Source organism: Triticum aestivum, chromosome 6B (genome assembly GCF_018294505.1).
Source record: "Triticum aestivum cultivar Chinese Spring chromosome 6B, IWGSC CS RefSeq v2.1, whole genome shotgun sequence".
In the NCBI taxonomy this organism is placed as follows: Eukaryota; Viridiplantae; Streptophyta; class Magnoliopsida; order Poales; family Poaceae; genus Triticum; species Triticum aestivum.
In genome coordinates this window covers 454,442,387-454,464,960 of record NC_057810.1, presented here as the reverse complement: position 1 = coordinate 454,464,960, position 22,574 = coordinate 454,442,387, and positions in this window count along the sequence as shown.

The window sequence follows — 22,574 nt, the reverse complement described above, 5'->3', positions numbered from 1 at the left end:
GGATATTCAGATATGCGCGATCTCTATCCTGTGAGATCTGCTCTGCCGGACGTGATGGTTTGGCGTGATGTAGGAGGCATCACCCCACCTCGCGGTCCCCGTAGGCCACCGTTTGTTGGTCCAAGGCCTCATCCTAGCCCCTATGGTCCACAAGCTCCGCGAGACCGTCTGTTTCCGGATGATCATGTTGAACTTCCAGGCTATGGAGGCGACTTCTACGAGGACTACTACGGATCGGTCTGAGTTAGTGATAGTGTCACTAGTTCGCACTAGCTGTGTCGTCGATCGTCCCGCGTGACTCGTGGGATATGACCTAGTTTGTACTCTTTCCGGAGGTGTAGAAAAATAATGTATAGGAGCTTGGGATGCCTTCGATGAGATGTAATCCTTTTTCACCGTAATAGTACTTTGTTTGGTCTTGTACTAAACCCTGTATGGTGTGTATGACGATGGAATAAAAGAAGCAGTTTCTGTATCTACCATGTCATACGGATGATCATCTTGCATTCCGAGTTATTCCTTACATTTTGTACCCTATGTCGGAATTTTATCATCCTGACTAAATCATTGTCTTGTTTACCTAGGATGGTCAACACGCGCGCTAACCCTGCTTCTCAAGAGCAGGCCGAAGGCAGTGAAGTCAGGGATGCAAATCTGCCTCATCCTCCTTCACTAGCCGAGGTTATGATGGAAGCTGAGAGAAACAAGCGGGAGACCAACCGTTTGTTGGAGCGTATTGAACAGAATACATCACACCATCAGAGGGCTAACGTGGTGTCACTCAGTGATTTTATCAAATTGCATCCACCTACGTTCCACCACTCCGTCGAGCCTCTCGACGCTGATGACTGGCTTCGCAGTATCTCTCACAAACTGCGTTCCGCGCTGGTAGCGGAGGCTGACAAGGTCACCTTTGCTGCATATCATCTTGAAGGCCCCGCCAGTCTATGGTGGGAGAATTATGGAGCTATGCGCCCAGCGGGCCATGTCACTACTTGGGCTGAGTTCAGCGAGGCTTTCCGTGAACATCACATTCCGGAGGGTCTCATGGACCGTAAACATGAAGAATTTTGCAGTTTCACCCAAGGCCGACTTTCTGTGGATGCCTATAGCAGGGAGTTTGGTAATCTCGCCCGATATGCAACTGAGGAAGTTTCCACTGACGCCAAGAAGCAAGCAAGGTTCCGTAAGGGCCTTAGTTCTGAGCTTCGCCGCGACCTCCGTCTGCACGAGTGCACATCTTTTCAGAAACTTGTCAACAAAGCCATCAGTGCTGAAACTGGTCAGACTGACTATGACGCAACACGCAAGCATGGCCGTGACATGGGTTCCTCATCCGGTGCTGGTCCTCAGAAGCGCCGCGTGTGGGTGCCCAACACCGCCCTGCCACCCAGGTTCACACCGAGGCCATCTTTCCAGGCACCTCGCCCCGTTCAACAGTCTGCACCGGCCAAGCCCTATGGGGGTCCAACCAATAATGCTCCTCCACGTACCAGTTCCGTGACTTGTTTCAAATGTGGGGAATCTGGTCACTATATGCGTGAGTGTCCCCAGACCAACCCCAACCAGTCTGCTAAAGCTGTTGGCCGTGGCAAGCCGACAGGGAAAATATTCCACGCCAAGCCGGTCACCGCTTCACGTGGCCATGTTAACTGTATCTCTGCCGAAGAAGCTCAAGAGGATCCCAACGTCGTTCTCGGTACGCTTCTTGTTAATTGCCACCCGGCATCTGTTCTTTTCGATACAGGAGCCTCTCATTCTTTTATATCTGAAAACTATGCTCGCTTGCATAACGTCGCATTCGGTGATATGCCAACCTCTATGGTAATTCAAACTCAGGGATCCAAATGGCAAACTTCTAGAGTAAGCCATGGAAATGAAATCCAAGTCGACAGACTTGTTTTTCTCGCATCTTTGATAGCCCTTAAATCTTCAGATATTAATATCATTTTGGGTATGGACTGGATGTCAGCTCATCAAGCCAAAATTGATTGCTTCTCTAGGACTGATCAACTCACCCATCCTTCGGGGAAGATAGTCAATGTCTTGACCCGAATAGCCAAGCGGCAATTATATTCTCTTAACGCCAGCCCCTTGCCAGATCTTGAGGACGTGCCGGTAGTCTGTGACTTCCCGGATGTCTTCCCAGAGGAATTGCCAGGTGTTCCACCTGACAGGGATGTTGAGTTCGTAATCGACCTCATCCCCGGAACCGTTCCGATTGCTAGAAGACCTTATAAGATGGCACCCCTAGAACTAGCCGAGCTTAAGAAACAACTCGATGAATCCTTGAAAAAGGGTTTCATCCGACCTAGCTCATCTCCGTGGGCTTGCCCCGTCCTATTCGTCAAGAAGAAGGATGGTACGGACCGGATGGTTGTAGATTACCGACCTGTCAATTTGGTCACAATCAAGAACAAATATCCACTTCCCAGGATCAACGACCTGTACGATCAGCTCGCTGGATCCTCAGTCTTCTCCAAGATGGATTTGAGGTTGGGCTACCATCAAATAAAAATCAGAAACGGGGACATTCCTAAAACGGCCTATGTATGTGTTGTTCCTACCTTGCTATGCCTGCTATGCTTAGAGTCGTGTCAGGTCTGGTCCATCTGGGTGATGGGCTAGAGTGAAATGATTATGTCGGTAATGAGAGTGGTGTGGTGAACACGATTTGGTAAAGGTATCGATGAGAGGCCATGTAGGAGTACATGGTGGGTTGTTTCATTGAAGCCGACCTTAAGCACTGAGATCTGTATGTGTGATTTAAGAATCAGCTACTACCATGCATTGGGCCTGAAACCAATGGACCCTCTCGGCTTCTTATTCACCCTAGTTCTCCGTCCAGGAGTTGCAAGTAGTTTCTGGTGTTTGTAGCCTACTGGAGGCCGTGGACAACGCTGACCGTAGGGGTGGGCTGTGATGCTGTAGGTACGTGGCACGGTGTACCGAGTACCCGTTAGGTATCTCGGGAACCCTGTTCACATCGTTCGGGGCCGTATGGGAAACTTCGGCCGGACTCCCTGCGGATGGAACCTGAATAGGCGATAAACCTGGACTGGAGGCTTAGGTGATTAGGTAGGTCGTGGCCGACACCCACGTTGGGCTTCCGCTTGAAGGTGGCCGAGTACATGTCGTGTAAGCGACGGTAAGTGGTGAGAGCGTGTATGAAGAAGTACACCCCTGTAGGGTTAACATGATCTATTCGAATAGCCGCGTCCGCGGTAAAGGACTACTTGGTTGCCTATACAGTTCATAGACAAGTAAATGGAAACTACTAAAAGCCTCAAGATAAGTGTGAGTGCCGAGGATGGCTCTTCCGTAGGAAGACGGAGGTGGATCCTCGGTAGGGTATTGAAGTGGTGAGTAGTGGACTCGTGTGCGCAAAAACATTTCAAGTTGGAGTATCGTAGGATAGCCTAGCCAAGAGTCAAAGCTGGCTTGCTGCAATAACTCCACCAACCCTTCTTGATACTATGCATGTATGTAGGATCTGATGTAAGTCTTGCTGAGTACCTTTGTACTCATGTTGCTATAATCTACATTTTTACAGAAGACGCTGCAACCCCTTCTGATGGGTTCTATGTAGACGTTGACATCAACGAGTAGGCTAAAGACCCAGGTGGTGACCCTGAGCTTGTGAAGGACCACATAGTATAGCTAGGCTTTCCAAGCCTCTTTTATTTTACTAGTTGTCTGTACTCAGACAAGTTACTTCCGCTGCTGGTTTGTATGACTGTATGACTTGTGTGTTGGGTCGTGAGACCCGTACCTTGGTGTATGTTATGTATGGCTCCCTGAGCCTTAAATAAAGTACTTGTGTCATAGAGTCATGTTGTGATGCTTCGTTGTATTTGCACATATCGAGCATATTGTGTGTATGATTGAAATGCTTGGTATGTGTGGGATCTGACTATCTAGTTGTTTATCTTTAGTAGCCTCTCTTACTGGGAAATGTCTCCTAGTGTTACCGCTGAGCCATGGTAGCTTGCTACTGCTCTGGAACACTTAGGCTGGCCGGCATGTGTCCTTCTTCGTTCCTGTGTCTGTCCCTTCGGGGAAATGTCACGCTTTGAGTACCGGAGTCCTGTTAGCCCGCTACAGCCCGGTTTACCGGAGTCCTGCTAGCCCAGTGCTACAGCCCGGACCCACTTGCTGATGACCGACACGTTCGAAGCTGGGTCATGGATGCCTGTCCCTGTAAGTCTGTGCCACTTTGGGTTTACGACTAGTCATGTCAGCCCGGGCTCCTTATCATATGGATGCTAGCGACACTATCATATACGTGAGCCAAAAGGCGCAAACGGTCCCGGGCAAAGGTAAGACGACACCCGTGGGGATACCGTGCGTGAGGCCGCAAAGTGATATGAGGTGTTACCGGCTAGATCGATGTGACATCGAGTCGGGGTCCTGACATTTGCCTTCTTGATACTATGCATGTATGTAGGATCTGATGTAAGTCTTGCTGAGTACCTTTGTACTCATGTTGCTATAATCTACATTTTTACAGAAGACGCTGCAACCCCTTCTGATGGGTTCTATGTAGACGTTGACATCAACGAGTAGGCTAAGACCCAGGTGGTGACCCTGAACTTGTGGAGGACCACGTAGTATAGCTAGGCTTTCCAAGCCTCTTTTATTTTACTAGTTGTCTGTACTCAGACAAGTTACTTCCGCTGCTGGTTTGTATGACTGTATGACTTGTATGTGGGGTCGTGAGACCCGTACCTTTGTGTATGTTATGTATGGCTCACTGAGCCTTAAATAAAGTACTTGTGTCATAGAGTCATGTTGTGATGCTTCGTTGTATTTGCACATATCGAGCATATTGTGTGTATGATTGAAATGCTTGGTATGTGTGGGATCTGACTATCTAGTTGTTATCTTTAGTAGCCTCTCTTACCGGGAAATGTCTCCTAGTGTTACCGCTGAGCCATGGTAGCTTGCTACTGCTCTGGAACACTTAGGCTGGCCGGCATGTGTCCTTCTTCGTTCCTGTGTCTGTCCCTTCGGGGAAATGTCACGCTTTGAGTACCGGAGTCCTGTTAGCCCGCTACAGCCCGGTTTACCGGAGTCCTGCTAGCCCAGTGCTACAGCCCGGACCCACTTGCGGATGACCGACACGTTCGAAGCTGGGTCATGGATGCCTGTCCCTGTAAGTCTGTGCCACTTTGGGTTTACGACTAGTCATGTCAGCCCGGGCTCTTTATCATATGGATGCTAGCGACACTATCATATACGTGAGCCAAAAGGCGCAAACGGTCCCGGGAAAAGGTAAGACGACACCCGTGGGGATACCGTGCGTGAGGCCGCAAAGTGATATGAGGTGTTACCAGCTAGATCGATGTGACATCGAGTCGGGGTCCTGACAGCGTTGGCATCAGAGCCGGACTGCCTGTAGGTTCTCCAAGCCAAACTGGTCGATGTTGAGTCTAGAAATTCTTTAGTTATATGTAGGGGAATTGTTTGTGGGTTGGCACGTAAGGCTCTTTTTACTCCGTATACCTTATGACTTTCTGATCTGAGTCAGTCCATTCTTCCACCGGGGATAAGGAATTAGGATCTATTCTCTCTATCAGGATCACGTGTTACTAATCAGTAGTACCTTATAAGTTTGATGGTTACAAGCCTAGTTCAGTTCTACTACCACATTATGTTGCCAGAATGGTTTCAAAACTTTGATATGATGATGTTGAGTGTGAACGAAATCCTTTGTCAAATGTCTCAAAATCCTTTTTGAGCATTTACAGCTGTTATGCTGCCGAAATTTTGCTAGAAATTCTAATGCCTTTGCATTATGATTATGCTTTCAGATGGCCACTCGCGACCTCAATCAAGTGGTTCGCCTGACTCGATGCCTAGATGTACCCGGCCATACTGCTAAGTTGGTCAGGGTAATGACTGAGGCTGGATACCGCTGGTATCCTGAGTACACGGTCGAAGAGCAATTCCGGGACTTCAATCAAAGCCAGTATCTCTGCACTGTCAGGATATTTCCATCTTATCCTGGATCCACCGAGCCTCTTCACTGCTCCTATGGACTCGGGGTTACTATTGAGATGGCTGTGCAGGACGCCGCCTACTCTATGATGACCATTATGCGAGTCAGATCTGGTTTATTTCGGGACTCTGACCTCCGGTATATGCCAGGATCACTTCCGGGAGCACAAGGGTATCTCCAGGCTATCTATGCTGACCCCACTCAGGAGGATTCACGGACTCGCACCACTGCTGAGATGCTCGAGGATAAGGACCGTGAAAATCGGGCCTTGAGGTTAGAGCTCTTCAATACCCGTGCTGACCACTGGGCTACTTTGACTCGGTTCGCACCGGCGGTGCAAGCTGGATATTCAGATATGCGCGATCTCTATCCTGTGAGATCTGCTCTGCCGGACGTGATGGTTTGGCGTGATGTAGGAGGCATCACCCCACCTCGCGGTCCCCGTAGGCCACCGTTTGTTGGTCCAAGGCCTCATCCTAGCCCCTATGGTCCACAAGCTCCGTGAGACCGTCTGTTTCCGGATGATCATGTTGAACTTCCAGGCTATGGAGGCGACTTCTACGAGGACTACTACGGATCGGTCTGAGTTAGTGATAGTATCACTAGTTCGCACTAGCTGTGTCGTCGATCGTCCCGCGTGACTCGTGGGATATGACCTAGTTTGTACTCTTTCCGGAGGTGTAGAAAAATAATGTATAGGAGCTTGGGATGCCTTCGATGAGATGTAATCCTTTTTCACCGTAATAGTACTTTGTTTGGTCTTGTACTAAACCCCGTATGGTGTGTATGACGATGGAATAAAAGAAGCAGTTTCTGTATCTACCATGTCATACGGATGATCATCTTGCATTCCGAGTTATTCCTTACATTTTGTACCCTATGTCGGAATTTTATCATCCTGACTAAATCATTGTCTTGTTTACCTAGGATGGTCAACACGCGCGCTAACCCTGCTTCTCAAGAGCAGGCCGAAGGCAGTGAAGTCAGGGATGCAAATCTGCCTCATCCTCCTTCACTAGCCGAGGTTATGATGGAAGCTGAGAGAAACAAGCGGGAGACTAACCGTTTGTTGGAGCGTATTGAACAGAATACATCACACCATCAGAGGGCTAACGTGGTGTCACTCAGTGATTTTATCAAATTGCATCCACCTACGTTCCACCACTCCGTCGAGCCTCTCGACGCTGATGACTGGCTTCGCAGTATCTCTCACAAACTGCGTTCCGCGCTGGTAGCGGAGGCTGACAAGGTCACCTTTGCTGCATATCATCTTGAAGGCCCCGCCAGTCTATGGTGGGAGAATTATGGAGCTATGCGCCCAGCGGGCCATGTCACTACTTGGGCTGAGTTCAGCGAGGCTTTCCGTGAACATCACATTCCGGAGGGTCTCATGGACCGTAAACGTGAAGAATTTTGCAGTTTCACCCAAGGCCGACTTTCTGTGGATGTCTATAGCAGGGAGTTTGGTAATCTCGCCCGATATGCAACTGAGGAAGTTTCTACTGACGCCAAGAAGCAAGCAAGGTTCCGTAAGGGCCTTAGTCCTGAGCTTCGCCGCGACCTCCGTCTGCATGAGTGCACATCTTTTCAGAAACTTGTCAACAAAGCCATCAGTGCTGAAACTGGTCAGACTGACTATGACGCAACACGCAAGCATGGCCGTGACTTGGGTTCCTCATCCGGTGCTGGTCCTCAGAAGCGCCGCGTGTGGGTGCCCAACACCGCCCTGCCACCCAGGTTCACACCGAGGCCATCTTTCCAGGCGCCTCGCCCTGTTCAACAGTCTGCACCGACCAAGCCCTATGGGGGTCCAACTAACAATGCTCCTCCACGTACCAGTTCCGTGACTTGTTTCAAATGTGGGGAATCTGGTCACTATATGCGTGAGTGTCCCCAGACCAACCCCAACCAGTCTGCTAAAGCTGTTGTCCGTGGCAAGCCGACAGGAAAAATATTCCACGCCAAGCCGGTCACCGCTTCACGTGGCCATGTCAACTGTATCTCTGCCGAAGAAGCTCAAGAGGATCCCAACGTCGTTCTCGGTACGCTTCTTGTTAATTGCCACCCGGCATCTGTTCTTTTCGATACAGGAGCCTCTCATTCTTTTATATCTGAAAACTATGCTCGCTTGCATAACGTCGCATTCGGTGATATGCCAACCTCTATGGTAATTCAAACTCCGGGATCCAAATGGCAAACTTCTAGAGTAAGCCATGGAAATGAAATCCAAGTCGACAGACTTGTTTTTCTCGCATCTTTGATAGCCCTTAAATCTTCAGATATTAATATCATTTTGGGTATGGACTGGATGTCAGCTCATCAAGCCAAAATTGATTGCTTCTCTAGGACTGTTCAACTCACCCATCCTTCGGGGAAGATAGTCAATGTCTTGACCCGAATAGCCAAGCGGCAATTATATTCTCTTAACGCCAGCCCCTTGCCAGATCTTGAGGACGTGCCGGTAGTCTGTGACTTCCCGGATGTCTTCCCAGAGGAATTGCCAGGTGTTCCACCTGACAGGGATGTTGAGTTCGTAATCGACCTCATCCCCGGAACCGTTCCGATTGCTAGAAGACCTTATAGGATGGCACCCCTAGAACTAGCCGAGCTTAAGAAACAACTCGATGAATCCTTGAAAAAGGGTTTCATCCGACCTAGCTCATCTCCGTGGGCTTGCCCCGTCCTATTCGTCAAGAAGAAGGATGGTACGGACCGGATGGTTGTAGATTACCGACCTGTCAATTTGGTCACAATCAAGAACAAATATCCACTTCCCAGGATCAACGACCTGTACGATCAGCTCGATGGATCCTCAATCTTCTCCAAGATTGATTTGAGGTTGGGCTACCATCAAATAAAAATCAGAAACGGGGACATTCCTAAAACGGCCTTTGTCACTCGTTATGGCCAATACGAGTACACCGTCATGTCCTTCGGTTTAACCAACGATCCAGCCACCTTTTCTTGGTTAATGAACTCAATCTTCATGGAGTATTTGGATAAATTCGTCGTTGTTTACCTCGATGATATACTCATCTACTCCAAGAACGAGGAAGAACATGCCGAACATTTAAGGCTAGTGTTGAAGAAACTTCGAGAGCATCGCCTTTATGCCAAATTTTCGAAATGTGAATTCTGGTTGTCAGAAGTGACCTATCTGGGTCATGTAATATCTGGTAAAGGTATTGCTGTTAACCCCGAGCGAGTTCAAGCCGTCCTTAATTGGACTCCGCCTGAATCGGTCAAGCAAGTTCGGAGTTTTCTAGGCTTAGCGAGCTATTGCCGTCGCTTTGTCGAGAACTTCTCCAAGGTTGCTAAACCTCTAACCGAACTCCTCAAGAAAGATAAGAAGTTCGAATGGACTCCACAATGTGAGCACAGCTTTCAGGAACTGAAAAGACGCCTGACCTCTGCTCCGGTACTGGTACCGCCAGACTTCTCCAAGGACTTTGTTATCTACTGCGACGCCTCGCGACAAGGACTAGGTTGCATTCTCATGCAAGATCGACACGTAATTGCTTACGCTTCACGGCAATTGCACCCACATGAGGAGAATTATCCTACTCATGATCTAGAGCTTGCAGCCGTAGTCTATGCACTTAAGACCTGGCGACATTACCTCCTCGGTAATCGTTGCGAAATATTCACTGATCACCAAAGTCTGAAGTACATTTTCACCCAACCGGATTTGAATCTCAGGCAGAGACGTTGGGTTGAATTGATCACAGACTTCGACTTAGGAATAACCTACACCCCAGGGAAAGCCAACGTCATGGCTGATGCGCTAAGTCGTAAATCTTATTGTAACAACCTGATGTTACAACAAAGTCAACCGCTTCTCCATGAGGAATTTCGGAAGCTTAACCTTCACATTGTTCCTCAAGGTTTTCTTTCCACCTTGGTGGCAAAACCTACTCTTACGGATCAAATCATCGCTGCCCAAAAGCGAGATAAGGGAATATCTAAAATCAAAGAGAACATTGCTAGCGGAGGTGCTAGTTGTTTCTCCACAAATGACCATGGTGTTGTGTACTTTGAGAACCGTCTAGTGGTTCCCAAGAACCAGCATCTACGGCAGTTGATCCTTAAGGAGGCTCATGAATCTCCTCTCAAACTCCGGGATCCAAATGGCAAACCTCTAGAGTAAGCCATGGAAATGAAATCCAAGTCGACAGACTTGTTTTTCTCGCATCTTTGATAGCCCTTAAATCTTCAGATATTAATATCATTTTGGGTATGGACTGGATGTCAGCTCATCAAGCCAAAATTGATTGCTTCTCTAGGACTGTTCAACTCACCCATCCTTCGGGTAAGATAGTCAATGTCTTGACCCGAATAGCCAAGCGACAATTATATTCTCTTAACGCCAGCCCCTTGCCAGATCTTGAGGACGTGCCGGTAGTCTGTGACTTTCCGGATGTCTTCCCAGAGGAATTGCCAGGTGTTCCACCTGACAGGGATGTTGAGTTCGTAATAGATCTCATTCCAGGAACCATTCCGATTGCTAGAAGACCCTATAAGATGGCACCCCTAGAACTAGCCGAGCTTAAGAAACAACTCGATGAGTCCTTGAAAAAGGGTTTCATCCGACCTAGCTCATCTCCGTGGGCTTGCCCCGTCCTATTCGTTAAGAAGAAGGATGGTACGGACCGGATGGTTGTAGATTACCGACCTGTCAATTTGGTCACAATCAAGAACAAATATCCACTTCCCAGGATCAACGACCTGTACGATCAGCTCGCTGGATCCTCAGTCTTCTCCAAGATGGATTTGAGGTTGGGCTACCATCAAATCAAAATCAGAAACGGGGACATTCCTAAAACGGCCTTTGTTACTCGTTATGGCCAATACGAGTACACCGTCATGTCCTTCGGATTAACCAACGCTCCAGCCACCTTTTCTCGGTTAATGAACTCAATCTTCATGGAGTATTTGGATAAATTCGTCGTGGTTTACCTCGATGATATACTCATCTACTCCAAGAACGAGGAAGAACATGCCGAACATTTAAGGCTAGTGTTGAAGAAACTTCGAGAGCATCGCCTTTATGCCAAATTTTCTAAATGTGAATTCTGGTTGTCAGAAGTGACCTATCTGGGTCATGTAATATCTGGTAAAGGTATTGCTGTTAACCCTGAGCGAGTTCAAGCCGTCCTTAATTGGACTCCACCTGAATCGGTCAAGCAAGTTCGGAGTTTTCTAGGCTTAGCGAGCTATTGTCGTCGCTTTGTCGAGAACTTCTCCAAAGTTGCTAAACCTCTAACCGAACTCCTCAAGAAAGATAAAAAGTTCGAATGGACTTCACAATGTGAGCACAGCTTTCAGGAACTGAAAAGACGCCTGACCTCTGCTCCCGTGCTGGTACCGCCAGACTTCTCCAAGGACTTTGTTATCTACTGCGACGCCTCGCGACAAGGACTAGGTTGCATTCTCATGCAAGATCGACACGTAATTGCTTACGCTTCACGGCAATTGCACCCACATGAGGAGAATTATCCTACTCATGATCTAGAGCTTGCAGCCGTAGTCTATGCACTTAAGACCTGGCGACATTACCTCCTCGGTAATCGTTGCGAAATATTCACTGATCACCAAAGTCTGAAGTACATTTTCACCCAACCGGATCTGAATCTCAGGCAAAGACGTTGGGTTGAATTGATCACTGACTTCGACTTAGGAATAACCTATACCCCAGGGAAAGCCAACGTCATGGCTGATGCGCTAAGTCGTAAATCTTATTGTAACAACCTGATGTTACAACAAAGTCAACCGCTTCTCCATGAGGAATTTCGGAAGCTTAACCTTCACATTGTACCTCAAGGTTTTCTTTCCACCTTGGTGGCAAAACCTACCCTTACGGATCAAATTATCAAAGCACAGAAGGTAGATCCGGGAATCTCCCGCATCAAGAGGAACATTCAGAAAGGAATTGCGGATTGTTTCTCCATTAATGATCAAGGAGTCGTATACTTCGGGAATCGACTAGTGGTTCCCAAAGTGCGCAACCTAAGGCGATTAATCCTTAAGGAAGCTCATGAATCTCCTCTCACCATTCATCCCGGTAGTACTAAGATGTATCAGGACCTACGCCAGAGGTTCTGGTGGACTAGGATGAAGAGAGAAATTGCTCAGTATATTGCAAATTACGACGTCTGTCGTCGTGTAAAAGCAGAGCACCAACGGCCTGCTGGCACCCTTCAACCCTTAGCTATTCCTGAATGGAAATGGGATAAAATTGGTATGGATTTCATTACCGGTTTTCCCAGGACCAAGAGAGGGAATAATGCTATTTTCGTCGTGGTCGATCGTCTTTCCAAAGTAGCCCACTTCTTACCTGTTCGTGAGAGTATAACCGCTAGTCAGCTGGCAGACCTATACATCTCCCGAATAGTGTCCCTCCATGGTGTTCCTTTGGAAATTAACTCGGATCGAGGAAGTCTTTTCACCTCTCGATTTTGGGAAAGTTTCCAAAATTCTATGGGAACTCGTCTCTCCTTTAGCACCGCTTTCCACCCTCAGTCGAGTGGTCAAGTGGAAAGCGTCAATCAGATTCTAGAAGACATGCTTCGAGCCTCTGTTATCTCATTCGGAATGGACTGGGAGAAGTGCCTTCCATTTGCCGAATTCGCCTACAACAACAGCTATCAATCTAGCTTGGGTAAAGCCCCTTTTGAAGTTCTCTATGGACGACGATGTCGAACACCCCTTAACTGGTCAGAGACCGGGGAAAGACAATTCTTTGGCCCGGATATGATTCAGGAAGCAGAAGAACAAGTTCGTATCGTTCGTGAAAAGTTGAAAACAGTCCAATCTCGTCAAAAGAGTCAATATGACCAAAAACATAAGGCTATGACTTTCGAGGTTGACGAGAAGGCTTATCTTCGGGTCACCCCTCTGAAGGGAACCCATCGTTTCAGTATCAAAGGCAAATTGGCTCCTCGTTACATTGGACCTTTTCGCATTCTTGCCAAACGAGGAGAAGTTGCCTACCAGTTGGAACTACCTCCGCACCTCTCCAGGGTTCACGATGTCTTCCACGTTTCTCAACTCAGGCGTTGCTTCTCGGATCCTATCCGTGAAGTGGACCACGAAACGCTTGATCTCCAAGATAATCTTACATATCGAGAGTACCCCGTTCGTATCCTCGATCAGGCCGAACGTACCACCCGACGTCATAACATCAAGTTTCTCAAAGTACAATGGTCGCACCATTCTGAGGATGAAGCAACTTGGGAAAGGGAGGATCGTCTTCGACTTGAATATCCCGCCTTCTTCCTGGAGGAACCCAAATCTCGGGACGAGATTCTTTTGAGTGGGGGTGAGTTGTCACATCCTAGTTAGCCATGCATTAGAGTGTTGCATCATGTTTACTCTTTCATCAGAAACTTGAAATGGGGATCTGTGAAACCCTCAGAATCATTTTGAAAATGACCCAAATAAAAATTTCTCCAAAAGGATCCAAGAAAATGCTCATGTTGCTCTCTGAAAATATTGGACAGAGATAAAAATCAAACCAATATTTTTAGTGGCTCATGGACATTTATTTTGGGCATTTGGAATTAATGCATAACTATTTGCATTGGAAATATATTAATTATATATATATATTAATATATGCCCAAATATTATGCCAATTATAAAAGAGCTCTGGAATAATATATATAGCTCCTGCAAAAATTGGCATAAGTTAAATAAATGATTTAATATATTTTTTAAATCAAAACAAATGTCAGAAATTAGAAAACAGAAAAATATATAACAGGAGGAGCTTACCTGGGCTCCTCCACTGTGCGGCCCAGCCAGCTGGCCGGCCCAGCCAGCAGCCGGCCCAGCCCACCACTGCAGCCCTCCGTCGTCTTCCTCCCCTCGCCCCGAAGCTGCTGCGTGCTCGCACGCGCACGGCCGCGCGGCCACCTCCTGCTTGCCGATGAGCTCCTGGCCGCGTGGACGACTCCCGCAGGCCGTCCCGATCCCCCCTGCTCTCTCTCACTCTCTCCCGGCTCTTCCCTCCTCTTCCTCGCTCTCTCTCTCACACGGCCGAGCACCACCGTCGCCGCCATTCGCCGTAGCAGCCATCTCCGGCCACCCCTCGCTCCCCCGACTAGCTCAGAAGCTCCGCCACGACCCCCTCTTCCTCCCCACCGCTCCACAGCTCCCCGGAAGCCCTGCATCGCCGCCACGTCGCCATTCCCCTCTTCGGGCTCCGACCATCGTCGCCGTCGAATTCGTCGTCTCCGGCGCGTCCCCGAGCCCGCTTCGACGCCCACTGCAACCGCGGTGAGCTACGCCACCGTTTCCCCCTCTCCTCCCCCTCGTTCCCCCACCGTAGCCTCCTCCCCACCACGGCCGAACCTCCGCCGTCGCCGAGCTCGCCGTCGACGCACTCCGGTGACCATTTGGTCACCCCGGCGAGTCCAACGAGTTCGCAAGACCCCGTAGAGCATCCCTAGCGCCTCGCTTCGCTCGACTTCGAGCTCCAACCCTGTTCCCGTGCACGACCGAACCCCGGCGGCCGCAGCCGAGCTCGCCGCCGTCAACTCCGGCCACCCCGACCCCAACGGACTCCGCTAAGAGCTGCGGTTTGTCCTCAGCTCCACTCCGGTGGTCTCCGCGGCCCCTTTGGTGGCCGAAATGGCCAAAACCACTCCCGCCGCCGCGTCTGGCTCGCCGGCGGCTAAACGCCAGCGTCACCGGCTTTGACTTTGACCACGGGTGGGCCCTGGTTGACTCCCCTGAGTCAATGACAGGTGGGGCCCAGCCCTGCTAATTATACAGGATTAGTTTTAATTAAATCTTAATTAAAATAATCACCCTGACATGCGGGACCCACTGTCAGGTTTGACCCAGACCTGTTCCGTTGACCTGCTGACGTCACACTGACGTCAGGCTGACGCAGTAATTGATTTTCTGGATTTAAACTTAAATCAGGAAATTCCAGAATATTATTTAAACTTCAAAAATTCATAACTTCTATTCTGTAACTCCAAATTGGACAAATTATATATGAAAAATGATCAGAAAAATCCAATCTATCCATCTGTACTATTTTCATGCATGATCAAACAAGTTAAATTGATGTTTTAAGCAGAACAAGGAAAAGCACTTTAAAAGGCCATGTTTGGAGTTTGAAATTTGAATCTTTGATTCAACTTTGTTCAAACCCTTCTGGTTTTAGTTGCATTAGCCCAACACACTCATATTGCTATGTTTCATGCATGCATCATATTGTTGCACATTGTTTGGTGATGGTTGTGTATCGGTGTCCTTTGCGACAGGTTCTGCCCCCGAGGAGTACCGTGATTACCCTAACGAAGAACCATATCAGTGCATCGAACCATCAGGCAAGCAACCAACCATTTGATCATATCGATACAATCCCATGTTCTCGCTCCTGCTCTCTTTTACTGCATTAAGACAACGCGATTCAAACTGCTGTGTGCTACGGTAGTTGAACCCATTTCCTCTGCATGACCTGTCATTGCCACAGTAACTAGATGAAACCCACTAGCATGTGTAGGAGTTGATTGAGCCTATGTATGTGTTGTTCCTACCTTGCTATGCCTGCTATGCTTAGAGTCGTGTCAGGTCTGGTCCATCTGGGTGATGGGCTAGAGTGAAATGATTATGTCGGTAATGAGAGTGGTGTGGTGAACACGATTTGGTAAAGGTATCGATGAGAGGCCATGTAGGAGTACATGGTGGGTTGTTTCATTGAAGCCGACCTTAAGCACTGAGATCTGTATGTGTGATTTAAGAATCAGCTACTACCATGCATTGGGCCCGAAACCAATGGACCCTCTCGGCTTCTTATTCACCCTAGTTCTCCGTCCAGGAGTTGCAAGTAGTTTCTGGTGTTTGTAGCCTACTGGAGGCCGTGGACAGCGCTGACCGTAGGGGTGGGCTGTGATGCGGTAGGTATGTGGCACGGTGTACCGAGTACCCGTTAGGTATCTCGGGAACCCTGTTCACATCGTTCGGGGCCGTATGGGAAACTTCGGCCGGACTCCCTGCGGATGGAACCTGAATAGGCGATAAACCTGGACTGGAGGCTTAGGTGATTAGGTAGGTCGTGGCCGACACCCACGTTGGGCTTCCGCTTGAAGGTGGACGAGTACATGTCGTGTAAGCGACGGTAAGTGGTGAGAGCGTGTATGAAGAAGTACACCCCTGCAGGGTTAACATGATCTATTCGAATAGCCGCGTCCGCGGTAAAGGACTACTTGGTTGCCTATACAGTTCATAGACAAGTAAATGGAAACTACTAAAAGCCTCAAGATAAGTGTGAGTGCCGAGGATGGCTCTTCCGTAGGAAGACGGAGGTGGATCCTCGGTAGGGTATTGAAGTGGTGAGTAGTGGACTCGTGTGCGCAAAACCATTTCAAGTTGGAGTATCGTAGGATAGCCTAGCCAAGAGTCAAAGCTGGCTTGCTGCAATAACTCCACCAACCCTTCTTGATACTATGCATGTATGTAGGATCTGATGTAAGTCTTGCTGAGTACCTTTGTACTCATGTTGCTATAATCTACATTTTTACAGAAGACGCTGCAACCCCTTCTGATGGGTTCTATGTAGACGTTGACATCAACAAGTAGGCTAAAGACCCAGGTGGTGACCCTGAGCTTGTGAAGGACCACATAGTATAGCTAGGCTTTCCAAGCCTCTTTTATTTTACTAGTTGTCTGTACTCAGACAAGTTACTTCCGCTGCTGGTTTGTATGACTGTATGACTTGTGTGTTGGGTCGTGAGACCCGTACCTTGGTGTATGTTATGTATGGCTCCCTGAGCCTTAAATAAAGTACTTGTGTCATAGAGTCATGTTGTGATGCTTCGTTGTATTTGCACATATCGAGCATATTGTGTGTATGATTGAAATGCTTGGTATGTGTGGGATCTGACTATCTAGTTGTTTATCTTTAGTAGCCTCTCTTACTGGGAAATGTCTCCTAGTGTTACCGCTGAGCCATGGTAGCTTGCTACTGCTCTGGAACACTTAGGCTGGCCGGCATGTGTCCTTCTTCGTTCCTGTGTCTGTCCCTTCGGGGAAATGTCACGCTTTGAGTACCGGAGTCCTGTTAGCCCGCTACAGCCCGGTTTACCGGAGTCCTGCTAGCCCAGTGCTACAGCCCGGACCCACTTGCTGATGACCGACACGTTCGAAGCTGGGTCATGGATGCCTGTCCCTGTAAGTCTGTGCCACTTTGGGTTTACGACTAGTCATGTCAGCCCGGGCTCTTTATCATATGGATGCTAGCGACACTATCATATACGTGAGCCAAAAGGCGCAAACGGTCCCGGGAAAAGGTAAGACGACACCCGTGGGGATACCGTGCGTGAGGCCGCAAAGTGATATGAGGTGTTACCAGCTAGATCGATGTGACATCGAGTCGGGGTCCTGACAGCTCCGGTGGGAAAGCAAATCCATTGTCACGTCTCGGAGGCATCTGATGGGTTTAGAAAAGGTGAGAAAACAGAATAGAATGAGGTCTAAAGAGAAAACACTACCCATATGCACATGACACAAACACATTCACATCACACCAATCAATTCAAACAAGGGCATACAATCGGTCTAACTATCGTTACAAAAGTGCTCAGACTATTCTATATACATGGGGAAATACTACTAATAATATGGTGGTCGACTAGAAGTTTTGATCGGTGGAAGACTCCATGATATCCTCTCCAGCTTCATCAACGTAGTCATCATCGCTATCATCGGGGCCAGAATCGGTGTCGTCGATGATGATGTAGTCCGCTGAATGAATGTCCTTGGAATGGTCGTCATCTCCTCCTGGCGCGGGGTCTCCCATGAATAATCCTAGCTTCCTCGTCAGGTCGTCATTCTTCTCCACTAGTATCGTCATTTCCTCCTCATATCCGTAGCGTGTATACTTTAGTTCCTCCTATAGCTCCGTGATCCTGGTCATCGCCTTCTTCACATCTATCATGCTTGCGCACATCTACCCAGCGACGAATATGCCGGTTTAACTCCTGGATGAAAGCTGCAATGGACATGTCCCTCCTGGTGCTGATCATCTCCCATTGCTCATCTCGGAGCCCACATATCTGGTAGATAGTGTCCTTAAGATCCTTGTGATAAACTTCTCCAATGCGTCCCATGGCGATGTGGGCTGCCATGCTCTTTCCTAGACTCCAGGTTGGTGCATCAAAGGAAAACTCTATGGGCTCAGTAACTGGCATGAATGTCCTTCCTGGAACTTGAACTCGAATCATCCAATGCTCCTCTTCTGGTAAAGTGGCGATGTAGGTCCCGGTGAAGCTTGGTATTCCGATGTTCAGGTACCTAGTGACTTCCTTCAAGTGTCGTCCAAAAGGAGTGTCTTCAACCGGTTGTGTAAACTTGTTCCTTGAGTCCGCCATCCCCTAGAGTGGAAAAGGGAGAGGAGTAAGAAATGAGTAGAGAAGAGTGACCTATGGTTTAACTTAGTGGTCGTGTCCTACAGTCAGCATGTGCTCTGATACCATCTTGTGGCGACCAGACCTCAAACAGTCTAGTCTCTGTGCATCAGTGTCATCCCTGGATCGGTAATGCTGACATGCACAGTACTTGAGGATTTATAACAGAGTTTCAATCACACACTTATTACATCGAAATGTCTCAAAAGAGAACTTATTACAATAATATGGCTTAAGGCCATCTAAATAAGATAACAGCGGAAGGCTTGGAAGATATAGTGAGTCCATCAACTCCAACATCATAGCTGAGTGAATGACAACGACCTAGCGCACCTTACTCGTCGTCTGAAAAATCTCCAACATGATATGTTGCAGCCCGAAACGGGTCAGCGCATGCAATATGCTGGCAATGTAACACAAAAGAGCAATGAACAGAATAATTGCTATCACTACATGCATATATGGCTGGTGGAAAGCTCTATGATTACTGTTTTGCGTAAAGCCAATTTTTTCCTACAACAACGGAATAAGTTTTATTTAACTATCATGGTGGTTGTTAAACATTGAGTAGGCTCCTCCAACTCAATCCCAATTAAGCAATATCAATTAACCCAACAAAATTAATTTAGAGTGATGAGATCAACATGATAATCCAAGAACCAGATACTCAAGATGTACATAACCGGGGATACGGCTAACCTTGATTAGTTTGTACACTCTGCAGAGGTTGCGCACTTTTCCCCACAAGACTTGATCTCCTCCGTTAGATTTCTCGCACTACATGGTGTTTGAGAAACGGATGACCGAGACACAGTCTTTTAGAAACATTAACTCTTTACTCTGGGTGGACAGTTACACCTACTTTCCCCTACATCTGCTAGCCCACCACTGAAAGAGGTCATGCAACCTACTCAACTACGCTAGAGCCCATAATAGCTTGTGGCTGCACACGGAAGTTTCTAGCATGAATAATCTTATGATCCCTTTGAGCCTGGGTGGCGAACCGTAGGATGATCACACGGGTACTCTGGGATATCCTAGGACAACACTAGATTCTCCAGGTGCCCGCAACCAATCCACCCAGATGTGTATTGAAGTAGCCACCTGAAGTTAACCATTAATTAACAATTCTCACATCTATCATGGATACACTCACCCAATCCACGTCTACGAGCATAGCATAGCAATCCTGAGCATAACATAGAAGTAACTCCCAAAGGTTTGATAATAAAAGGGCAATAGGTTCTACCTCATCATCTACTTCCCGAACCCACATGTTAAACATATCCTAATCATGCAATGTCTGAGGATTGAAACTAATGCATAAAAACTAGGTAATAAAGGGATATGATCAAATTGTTACTTGCCTTGTTGGCGATCTGCAAAACCTATAGACTCGTAGTAGCACGCTTCGCACTCCGGGAATTCTATCACAAACAAACAATAGCATACATAAGCACTCCAGCATAGATGCACGAGTAAAACTCAAATAAGAAGATCCAACCAGAAAGTTCAACTGAAGAGCTTTGATTGAAAAAAGAATCAAATCAAATAGAGCAACGAAACTCAAGATACGAATGAAACAAGATTCGTTTACTAATTTGAACTAAAGTCAAATTTTACAGTACTAAAATCATGTTCAACTTGGTTAAACAGAAAGAAGGCTCCGAGACGAAGATTTAGGCGCTAGTTTCATCTAATTTGGACTAATGTTAAAAAGCTATACTAGATTGAAGATCAGGGGCAGAATCGCGATAAAAAATAATCGCAGATAAACCCTGGAAAATAAAACGAAACGAATAGACTAACGAATGAGCATTCGCTGTCTGAACCTAACCGGTTAATGACGTTCGTTAAAACAAACGAACAGATGAACGCCTGCTAATTAAATAAATCGACGAAAAACCAAACCGATCTATATAATAAAAAACGAACTAGGGTTTTTAAGAAAACCGGCGGTTTTGTACCTAAAACCGAAAAAACGGCGGCGGATCCGACGAGGTCAACGGCGAGATTCTGGCGGGCGGGGCGGCTCCAGCGACTCCGGCGGGTGGCGGGGCTGCGCAGGGCGAGGCGAGCCGCGGGCGGAGCGGCAGGGTGCGGCGCGGGGTGGCTGCGTCGGCGGCTGCGGGTGGGGCGGGGTGGCGATTTGGCGCGACGATGGCTATTTAAAGAGGGGGAGGGGGCGAGGTGGCTTGGGGGAGGGGCTGGCCGCGATGGAGTCCGAGGCGGCGACGGCGGGCGGCGCAGGCGAGCGGGGCTCCGGCTCGGGGTCGGGGACGGCGCGAGCTGGGCCGGCTGGGCTTCGGCCCAGTCGGTCTGAAACTTTTTTTAAATAAATTCTGCCGAAACAGAAAAATCCTAATAAATTATTAAAAAAATTCTAAAAATGCCAACAACAATTTTCACAGTCTAAATAAAATATTTAGAACAAAATTAACATTTTTCTAGCCTAATAATGCAATTTTGAAAATGCATTTTTTTTCTAATTCAAATAAAATAGAACTAAAATCAAAATAAAATAATTATTTGATTTTAACATTTTTCCTCCAATATTTCTTTTATTTTGGAGAAGCCATTTTTATCCCCTCTCTTTTATTTTAATATTGGAAATATTTGGATAGAAAATGATTAAAACTAAAATGATCCTCTTTTCAATATTCGAGAAAATTCAAATATGAATATAAATGAAACCCCCAACTCTCCGTGGGTCCTTGAGTTTCTTAGAGTTTCTAGGATCAACCAAAAAGGAAAAAAAATATGATATGCATATGATGACCTATGTATAACATTCCAAATTGAAAATTTGGGATGTTTTACCCAAGGTTTGGAGTCCCTAGATATTTAATGACTGATGGTGGTTCACACTTTATTCATGGTGCTTTCCATAAAATGCTTGCTAAGTATGATGTTAACCATAGAATCACATCACCTTATCATCCTCAGTCTAGTGGTCAAGTTGAACTTAGCAATAGAGAAATAAAACTAATCTTACAAAAGACTGTCAATAGGTCCCGGAAGAATTGGTCTAAGAAACTAGATGATGCACTTTGGGCTTATAGAACAGCATATAAAAATTCTATTGGTATGTCTCCTTACAAAATGGTTTATGGAAAAGCTTGTCATTTGCCTCTTGAGTTAGCACACAAAGCATATTGGGCAATCAAAGAACTTAACTATGATTTCAACCTTTCTGGTGAAAAGAGGTTATTTGATATTAGCTCATTAGATGAATGGAGAACCCAACCTTATGAAAATGCAAAGTTATTCAAAGAAAAAGTTAAAAGATGGCATGACAAGAGAATCCAAAAGCGTGAGTTCAAAGTTGGAGAATATGTTCTTTTGTACAACTCTCGTTTCAGATTCTTTGTAGGAAAACTCCTCTCCAAATGGGAAGGACCCTATGTTATCGAGGAGGTTTATCGATCCTAAGCTATCAAAATAAATAATGCTGAAGGTACTAAAATGAAGGTTGTTAATGGGAAACGAATAAAACATTATATCTCAGGTAAGCCCATTAATGTTGAAAGCAATATTATCCAAACTATGACACCGGAAGAACACATGAAGGAAACCTTTCGGAACACTCCTGAATCGTGAAAAGAGGGAGGTGCGTGATACAGTAAGTAAACGGACTCCAAAAAATCCACAAAATATTTTTCGTCAATTTTAGAATATTTCAAAAATTAGGAAAATAAGAAACTTCAAGGAAAGTGACCTGGTGGGCACGATACACCAGGGCGCGCCTGGCTAGCCAGGCGCGCCCCGGCAGGTTGTGCCCACCTTGGGTACTTTCCGGACTCCGTTTTTCTTCCGTTATGCTTGTTCCCCAAGATAAAAAATCTTTATATACCCCCCAAATCTGTTGACCTCCATATCGCGGAGAAATCTCCTGTTTTCTTTTCTTGTTGTTTTCTATCAGATCCAATCCACCATGGCCGCTTCAAGATCCTCCAAGGACAAGTTATTCGACAATGTCATCAACCCATATCTGCGGGAAAGTGATGCATCACCCTCAAGCTATCCAGATGCGCGATGGGGTGCTCCACATCCGTGATGTGCAAGGACCCAAGGGGACTGGATCCATGGAGGCCAGGCTTGAAGCTATGGAGCAGGAAGTCTTCCAGTGCAAGGGGATGGTGGAACATGGACTC